This window comes from Saccostrea cucullata, unplaced genomic scaffold, assembly GCF_032062105.1.
Source record: "Saccostrea cucullata isolate Sc308-1 unplaced genomic scaffold, CSIRO_AGI_Scuc_v1 ctg10228, whole genome shotgun sequence".
Taxonomy (NCBI): Eukaryota; Metazoa; Mollusca; class Bivalvia; order Ostreida; family Ostreidae; genus Saccostrea; species Saccostrea cuccullata.
Genome location: NW_026930533.1, coordinates 22,519 through 32,543, shown reverse-complemented (window position 1 = coordinate 32,543; position 10,025 = coordinate 22,519). Strand labels below are relative to the sequence as shown.

At 31.7% G+C, this 10,025-nt stretch overlaps 1 long non-coding RNA gene across 1 annotated transcript; it reads right to left on the bottom strand.

Annotated features, from left to right (window-relative positions):
• Positions 1 to 6,662: 6,662 nt before the first annotated feature.
• LOC134228925 (uncharacterized) lies at positions 6,663 to 9,797 on the bottom strand. Its single transcript, XR_009984107.1, has 2 exons — positions 9,096 to 9,797; positions 6,663 to 6,986 (listed from the first exon to the last, which is right to left on the bottom strand). It is a non-coding gene; the product is annotated as an uncharacterized LOC134228925 (long non-coding RNA).
• Positions 9,798 to 10,025: the final 228 nt, after the last annotated feature.

The following is a 10,025-nucleotide window of genomic DNA, read 5'->3' as shown; positions in this document are numbered from 1 at the left end:
GAGAATACTTTGAAAAAAATGTGCTTACATTGTACATCTATAAGTGTATATGTAATATATGTTTCAAAACACATTGTAAAAGAAACGATTTTTTAATTTTGAAATATAGATTCGATCTATGATAAATTGTGATGTTATCATTATTTCAGTTTTCATTGTATATTCCTGGGATTTCTTATATTTCCATGGAATTCCATAGATTTCTAAATATCCTTGTGCACAAATTTGTTGGGACAACATTAGGCCAACATAAGAATTATCATTGTTTGACATTGGGCCATTGTAACGCCTACATGTAGGTGCACAAATGCGTTGGGCCTACATTGGGCCAACATCAGAATTGTAAATTTTGTATGACATTGGACCAACATGTCGGTGCAACGTTGCACCGATGAGCAAAATTACATTGGCCCAATATAGATTTTCCGACATTGGGCCAACATAACTGACAACAGTGGCCCAACGTTGGACCAACGTCAGAATTATCGTTCTCTGACATTGGGCCAACGTTGCGCCAACATGTCGGCGCAACGTTGCGCCGATGAGCAAAATTACATTGGCCCAATATAAATTTTCCGACATTGGGCCAACATAACTGACAACAGTGGCCCAACGTTGGACCAACGTCAGAATTATCGTTCTCTGACATTGGGCCAACGTTGCGCCAACATGTCGGCGCAACGTTGCGCCGATGAGCAAAATTACATTGGCCCAACATCATTTTCCGACATTGGACCAACGTAACTTACAACGGTGGCCCAACATTGGGCCAACGTAAGCTTGCCATCTGGGTAGTGCCTTTATATTGTGACCAGGGAGTCGTAACATAAAAAATACTCAAGTCTTAGACCATACTTAAGTAAGACATGAGAACATTTTTTTGTCTCAAGTCCGTATCATAAAGGATGCTAATAAATACAAATCCTAGCAAAACTTAGGCGATCATTATAATTAGGTGACTTACGTGCGTGTTATACATAGCATGGATACATTATACGTAAAACTGTTAAAATTTAACGATGAATATTGTAAGTATTTCATTTGTTATTAATTAATAAGATACTCTAATACCTCTTCAAGTCAATAATAAGCAATTATGTCTTGTATTCATGTATATAGCAATTTAAACATGTACATTAAGCAAAAAAACCCGATAGGATATATATACATGTGTGTACATTAATTATGATTGGAAATCAATGACACGTTAACTTGGCCGGTATTCACAGAGAAACTGAGAGTAGTATTCCGATGTCTGTGAATAAAGACACAATTAAACACTATTCACAATAGATATTAGAAGTTAAGTTCGAATACACAATTATTACTATGGTACATGTATTACGAATGGCGTCGGTTTATATACTTCTACAAAGTGAGAAGAAAAAAAAAGAACTTTTAAAACAAGAGAAAATCTACATGATTGACGACCAATATTTGATAGAGCGGTAACGTTTAGACAGAAATCTAATTGAAAATGAGTGTGAATTGGTGAGAAGTGATTTGGAAAGACCAACAAAAAGAAATGAAGTTATCAGTGTTTCATCACAGATATTAACTGCCTTGAGATTTTACGCTTCTGGTAGTTTTTTTTCAGCGTTTTGGGAGATTCCCAGGGGATGTCAAGAATGACGCTTCTCGTAAAAATGATGATGTGTCTTGTAGCGTAAGTAAATATGTTAGTGATTTATAAGTTTCCTTCCGATAATACAGACAAAATCCATGTCATGCAAAAATACGTTCAAATGTCTAAATTTCCCAATGTTCTGGGTTTCATTGATGGTACACATGTTGCTACAGTGCAGGGAACTAATTTTGTTACATAAACCAGCATCAGGATCAGCATAAGTAGGATTAGGATAGAGCTAGCATCAGCATCAGCATTTGAAAAAACAGCATTACTTGGATCAGCATCAGCAAGCAAAGGATAGAACTAGCATTGACCTATTTTAAAACCAGCATTGACCTACTTAAAATCAGGATTATCCTGGTTTACTAAAACTACAGATTTGATTTTCACAAAACGAAAACGCAAATAGACATTCCTATTTCAGTCGGAAATAAATAAAAAGAATGTATTTCTTGCAGACAAATTGGCCAATATAATCCTAAGATTATTATTAAATTAATTCAATAGCAATAACCCCGTGATATTTTCAAATCTGAATCAGCTGATCACCAAACGCTATGGAGTCTACTGGTGAGGCCACGCCACGGATTGCTGATATTGAGATCGGTGATAAAGGGGTAAGTAGTTAGGCTTGCACATGAAAAATCAGTTAAACAATATAATAAAAGTATGATATTGTGAGTATGACTAATTGCTACAAAATTCCATTGGGTTTTATGGGCATACACATGATAAGAAGTTTTTAAATCCGAATTTCCTCTAAATTTACGGAAGTCGGAATAAAAGTCGCAGTGCCTTTGACGAGATTATCTGCAAGCAATTAATCATAGACTGAGGTGTAATGAACAAAAAGTAATAATTAATCCAATGCAATAGTTGATTTTATGTTAATGAATCTGGTGTAAATATTTTTTAATGCGAAAGTTCTTAAACTTTATAAAAACTTGCGCAGAAAAATGAATTTGCGTATGTACAAAAAATCATTTTGAAATAGCTAAAAATATAGGAGAGGGGATCTGTGCTTGAAAATATGCATACATTTATTTTAAAACTTTTTCACTACATATTCTTTTCCTTGTTTGATGAATAGCATCTTCATAGTGGAAAATTGTGTATACAAAATAGTTTGTATGTCCTTAGCTGCAGATCTGTAGCTCTCCGAAAAAAATAAATTGATAGACTGGAGAGCTACAGTGCCACCCATTGAAAAAACTGTATATTTATTGCGCACAAAAAGTGTGCTCGGTTCTTGATTAATTCTTCCAAATTCTTACCTCAATTGCAAAAAAGGAAAGATTTTAAAAAATTCCTTTATCCTCAATCAAGTACTCTCGTAGTTGACATCTGAACGAAGCGTATTGGACTGAATTATCTTTGAAACCAAAATGGCAGTGTAAATAAGCTAAATGTTCGATGACTACAATATCAGGGTCAGGAGGACTATTAACAACAATTATGAGGAATGTTTGGTTGTGGAAACAGCGAAAGAATATGTTAGGAACACATGGTTAGTAATATGTTGAGATTTTAAAAACATGGAGAAATAAATTGAGATCCAAGCGCACTTTTTTGTGCGCAATAAATATACAGTTTTTTCAGTGGGTGGCACTGTATCTCTCCAGTCTATCAATATATTTTTTTCGGAGAGCTACAGATCTGCAGCTAGTATGTCCTGTATGTAGAATTTTTTTTTAAATGTACTTGAATCCATTTACAGTATACCCTTGCAAATAAGATCTCAATTCAATTAAATACACAAACTTTAATCAGTAGGAAGTCGATATAATTATATATGCTATGAATAATTATTTGTGTTTTTCCCAAATTAAAATTGTGGGAGATCAAAAAAAAAATACACTGTAATAATAATAATATTAAGGTGATCAATCATCAATAAATAAATCTTGTCTTCTTTGTACTTTGATAGAAATGGAGTGCTATGAACAGTCCACAGTTTATTGCTTCATCACCGCACATGAAAATCTAGATCTAATTCATTCATTCATATGAAGACGCCAACACGTTCCGGTGAAGGGCTGCATATTTTAACCTGTACTCAGCACTAAAGCCTTTGAAAAGTGAGAGATCTTTTTCGTACCAACACCTACATGAACTGCGACACTGGAACTCGGTTTATATGGTTTCATTCAAAGGACCGGACAATCTACATGCAGTGATGTCGGAGACTGATGATTCAAACAAAATTCTGCTTTTTAAAAAAGACAAGTGTTCTTCATTCCTAAAAGTAGAGGGCAAGGACAGTAGAGGACATGAACAGTATGATGTAATGGTGGATTTATAACTTACAATAAAAAAATTCTAGAAAGTGAATTTGTTGAAAGAAACTACTGGTGATAAAGAAAAAAAACTTCATTTGTTCATGCGAACACCATGATTCTATTTATTTATTTATTTGACTTTATTGACATAATATAATACAAGTGAAAAAGAGTGAATATGGGACATGAATTGTAAAACTATTAATCTAGTAATTCCATGATTACACTATTTCATAAAATTCTAAAAGATGTCATGGGACACTTTGTAATTTCATTTATATTATAATTTCATTGGTTAAATTGGCATTGACTATAAATAAATTGTAATTTTTAGACACTGGAAATTTTGTTTTTATTGTTTCCATTTAGTTAAAATTTTACATGTGTACTTTGTTGTTCTACAACAAACATAAAATAATCTTTATTTTGTCTCCTACTTCAAATATATTGTACGTGCCCTAATACAGCACTATTAGCTTCTAAGGAGTGGTACTAGAAGAAAAATTTGGTTAAGATGATATAAGATTTTACTAAATTTTTAGAAAATGAATATTTTGCCAAGGCTGTTAATTAAGACAGAACAGAAAAACGGATAGAAAATGTTACTGTATATTTCATGTTAAGCATGTTAAGTTTTCATTTTTAAAATTGCGAAATTTGTTTTGTACGGTACTTAATTAACAGTTTTAATTTCACATGTATATCATCAAGATGAAAAGAATTATCTGGCTAGCAGCAAACTCTTAATCTATGGTACACTAGAGCATATATAAATATTGGATGATTTAAACTACTGGCTTAAACAATAAGAAAAATGCATTTATTACACTGTCTCTAGTAGTATCATGATATAAGGGAAAAAATATCTACACAGTAAAACATGGTTATAATGAACACGCTATAAGGCCAAAAGAAAATATACTCTTGTTTCCTGTCCCCTGACCAAAAAAATTAGGGTAGGTAGGCAGGGAAAACATTTTATTTTCAAAACTCAATGAATGCAGAACTGCCAGAACATATAGTATGCAATAACAAGAAAGTTTGTTAATAAAGATTTATAAAGTAAAGGTATCCAGTACACTTACGATGTATTAGTTCTGTAAAATATTGTTGGTCAACTTTAGTACTTTAGGAAAATAGTAACCCAAAAAATAAAAATGTAATAAAAACTTTTAGGGTCGGAGGGTAAAATGTAGGGTAGGACGGGTGACAGGAAACAAGAGTATTTTTTATTTCGGCCTAATGAATTCATGCTGATGGTGGAGTCATTTTCATTCCCTGTACTGGTTTTAAAATCTTATGGATAGTGAACATAATTTTAAAATGTCAAAAAGTGTGCTTCCCAGGCATTTAAAATACTACAAGCTTATTTTTCTGTGTATTTAAATGTTTTACTTCAGTCTAAAATACCCTACATAACAATGTGTTACCCCCACATTCAGTCTCTTATTGCAGATTTATAAATATGGAATTTTCCAATTAAAGTTTTAAATGAATTAAATCCAAATAAAGAAATGTTTTTATTTAAATTCAAAATATTAAGAATTAAATGAATCAGGACACACCGGTATTACTATTTTTGTCATTACAATTCATTAATCTTGGCACATCAGTGAAAATTTTACCAGTCTGTCATCAACAAGTGTTTCATATTCTTTTTTAAGTGATCTAAAAAATCTATTTTTAGAGTATTCATGAAAATGCAATTAAGAATTATATATGCTTCATTCAGCTTCAATAAGAACACTACATGTAACAGAAATATTGACTATTTACATGGAATGTTGGTGTCCTCAAAAATAAAATATCAGGGGCAGTATTTTTTTTTAAATGTATATACTAAAAATACAACTTGGACAGAATATCATATAAACATGTATCTCTCAATTAGTACATTATACTTAAAACAAACATCACACTATTGTAAAATATATGTTTTCATTTATTCTAGTGATGGAACGATTGTCGGCGACAATCGATTGTCGGTCGTTAGAAGCTCTTCGATGCTACTAATCGATTATAAAATAAATGTCGCCGACATCGCTAACAAAAAATAAAATTGTCATACTTTAATTTTATTACCAAATCCAAGTGCAAAGAGCATAAAAGTAGTGATGAACATTGAAAACATGGAAGGATCCCGTGTCTTGTTGATACTTTTACCGCCATGATTAAATATGGGGTTAGACTAATACCAGGAAACAGTAATATTGCAAGTAAAGAAAACATAATTAGTCTAGTCAATCTTTAAACGTAATTATAATCATAAATACAAGTCTTACTTCTGGATAATTACTTTTAAAACTTGCAATTTTAACTAATCAAAACTAATTTTAAGACATAAATACCTACATGTATTAAATGAAAGGTGGAACTAATATCAGTAAAATACCCATTGCATGGACTTTATTAAAAAATAGATAAATCCTATATTGTTTAAAGTAAAAAAAATATTATTTTCCACTTTTTAAAAAAAGAAATTTCAATAAACTTTTTTGAATATTTTATGTAAGTAAATGGTTTTTTAGTAAAAGTCTGACAGAAATCTGAATAAGTTTTAACTTTTCTGTATTAATTTCATTAAAGTTCACAATTTCGATTATAATCGATTATTAATCGATTATGTCCAACCGATTATTACCGATAATCGATTATGATTTTTTCCGATTCCCCATCACTAATTTATTCTATAAAATCAATTTATATATGGACAATCATCATGAACAGTTGTAAGATTGTACAAAAGAGCAGGGATGCATTTCTATTTACATACATCTCATATCTAATTATGTACAATACACAAATCACTTGAAATCCACTTTAAACTTTAAATTCTGTCCATTTCATTTTAGATCTAAGTGGGAGATAACTTTAAAATGTATATATGTATGTCATCAATGGATTTGGCGCACATCATCACAACGGTTTTAATGCCACTGTCTGATTAACAGAAGTCCCTGGCTTGAATTTTCACTATTTTAACAGATAGAATTTCATCAGCTGGATTTAGGTCCAAAGAGAAGACCAGCATACTTTAATCCTTGAGGAATTTCTGCTTTGTTTACTCTGTCATGGACCTGAAAAATATGAAACATTACTTAGGTTAATTCCAAAAAATGCCAAATATTAAAAATCAAATTGCTATAAATACAGTTTTAACTAAAGTTGTTAACTTTATACAGTGAGTAATGTGTACATCACACAAATATACAAAATACAAACTTGAGGAGGAAATTATTTAATTTTACACATTTAGAGCAATTAATTTTTTTTCACAGGTAAAAGAAAATAAATTGTCACTGACTACTAAAACTTAAGCTATGAAATAGGGGCACAATGACAATAAGTAACTTTACAAATTGAACATAATTTGGCTATTTAATATCAAAGTAATGATCACAGTTTCAAACACTCATCTTTTCTCTTTTAACTCCAGTAAAATTAAAAAGGAGCCATTGAGGCTGAAATGATTAATCGATAATAAAGATTCTCTGTGAGGATTAAGTACACATATATCAATATGTATGTAAAAATATTTAAATATCGCAAAAAAGAATAAGGCTTTTTTTTGTTTATACTTATATTTTGTGTTAATTATATATGATATTTTAAAATCAAAAATTTCATATAAAAATACATACCAGTAACAATTCTCACCACTTACATAAAATAATTTTGTTTTACAGTGGATATACCATGTATACAGCTTATTCTTTTAAATCAAATGAAAATTATTCATAAATAATTGTGAAGAAATGGTTTGTTCTTAACATTTTTATGCCTCCGGATCGATAGATCTGAGGCGTATATTGTTTATGTCCTGTCTGTTTATCTGTTCAGCTGTTTGTCTGTCTGTCTATTGTCAATATGAACATTCGCAATAACTTTTTAACTCTTGAGAGGTAGAGACTTGATATTTGGCATGCGTACTCAACTTAAAAAGTTCTTCCAAAAGACACTTCAATGACCTTGTGACCTTGACTGTGACCTACATGCTTAAAATAGTTCTGTCGAACTTTTACCATAACTTTTGAATCATAGGAGATGGAGACTTCATACTCGGTATGCATATTCCACTAATAAAGTTCTTTCTAATGACATTGAGATCAATGACCTTATGACCTAGACTGTGACCTATATGCTAAAACAGTTTTTTTTTAACTTTGTTACCGCCGGCCGCACAATGTTTCACAAACACATCTTGTTCAATACAAAAAAAGACTTCCTGATCAACATGACCAGTTCAAATATTTGATAAATATTGACATTGTATTGTAGCTCAAATATCAGGATAGATACATATCTGCCTTCTGAAAAAATTAATATGTATCTGTTTAAAGCCTTAAGTACAATCTAGATTCTACTCGTAAACTAGACACTGTCACAGGACAGTACTTGATAGGGAACAGCCTAACTAAGACTGCAAAGATAAAATCCGTAACCATGCATACTACTGTTTAAGAGTTGACTTCTAGATTGGTTCAAAAGTTGAAATACGTGTACTATGTTTGAGTGAAGTACATTTGAGTGGACTTGGTTATCAGTCGGTCAGGTTATATATGTACATTACCACATTCTTGTAAGCGTGAAGCTCTCCTGCTCGTGGCTGCTTGATCAAAAAATTTCCTAATCTTTATCTTGATGCCTCAATCTTTATTGTGACATCATTTGACATTGTAAGTGAACATGGGTTTCTTTCCATCCCAATTGAAATGAACAATTTACATTCATTCGACAGTGTTTCTTACACTGCGACTGGGTATCTGACATGATCAAAATAAAATATCTTACTTTGCTTTATTTGCAAATGGTCAATATTTTAATGAGCTACAAAATATTAATGATCGAGCTACAAAATATTCTTTCTCATTTGACCACAGTCAGAATGGGAGAAGGTTGTACATTTTGGCCGTGGTTGCAACAATGGGTTATGTATAATTTGACTTGATACTTTGTGGATTAACTACAGAATACTGCATATGCAGATTCTAAATTTAAAAAAAATCATTTATTTTTTATTCAGTTTGTAAAAATTGACCTTTAAAATCACATGGGTTTAACATGTTTAAATGCCTTAATCGCTCAGAATTTTGAGTTTTTAATTTTTTGTAACACTTAATCCGTTTCACATAATCTTTACCCTTTTTATATAATCTTATTTAAAAAAAAAAACATTGTTTACATACCCTCTGAGTGGTTGTAGTGACTGTACTGATGATCTATTGGTTCCTTGGATTACGACGTTTCCATTTAGGCTAAAGCATAATATTTTCGCTAAAATGTTCACAGGACACGCAATAAATTTTCATCTGGATTTGACATAAACTTCATAATGTTCATTGTCCATCACGTTTCCATGCTTACACGTTGCACACAAAAGGGCTATTCCACCTACTGAAATCGCATCACAAAAAGGATAAATCATCGCATTTTAGCTGCAATCAATATCAAATAACTATGTAACGATAACTTCGCAAGATGAAGATTTACTTCCAACTTCCACTATGTCGCCATTTTGTTTCTTTACGATTGCAATACGACAAAACGAAATTCGTTAAAAATCGCTAATTTTTTCGGTAAAAAGTGAAAACAGATAAAGGAAAGTCATTTAATACAAATTATAAATAAAAATTACCCCCAAAATTATTTTTAATGGCTTAAAATAGCGATGCTGTTTTTGAATTATCCACTTCCGGCAGGATAATCCTACTTCCGGTAGCATTACTAGCATTGACCTAGTTTCAAACCAGCATCAGGATAAGGATCAAACCAGGATCAGGATAAGGATAACTAGCATCAAAATCAGCAAGCAAAGGAAGCATCAAAATCAGCAAGCATAGGAAGCACCAAAATCAGCATTGATGCTGTAACAAAATTATTTCCCTGCACTGTATAAGATCACCTAGTAAAGATGAACATTTGTATATAAATAGAAAATGTTTCCAATAAATGTTCAGGTGGTGTGCGACGCCGATCTCTGATTCACCAACATCGTCGTTAAGTGGCCAGGGACAGAGAGTGCTCTTTCATCAAAGTTTGAATCCGGTATGTAAGATTCCCGATAAAAATAAATTGGTCGAAAGCGCATTGCCTTGTGCTATGTATAAACATGTATA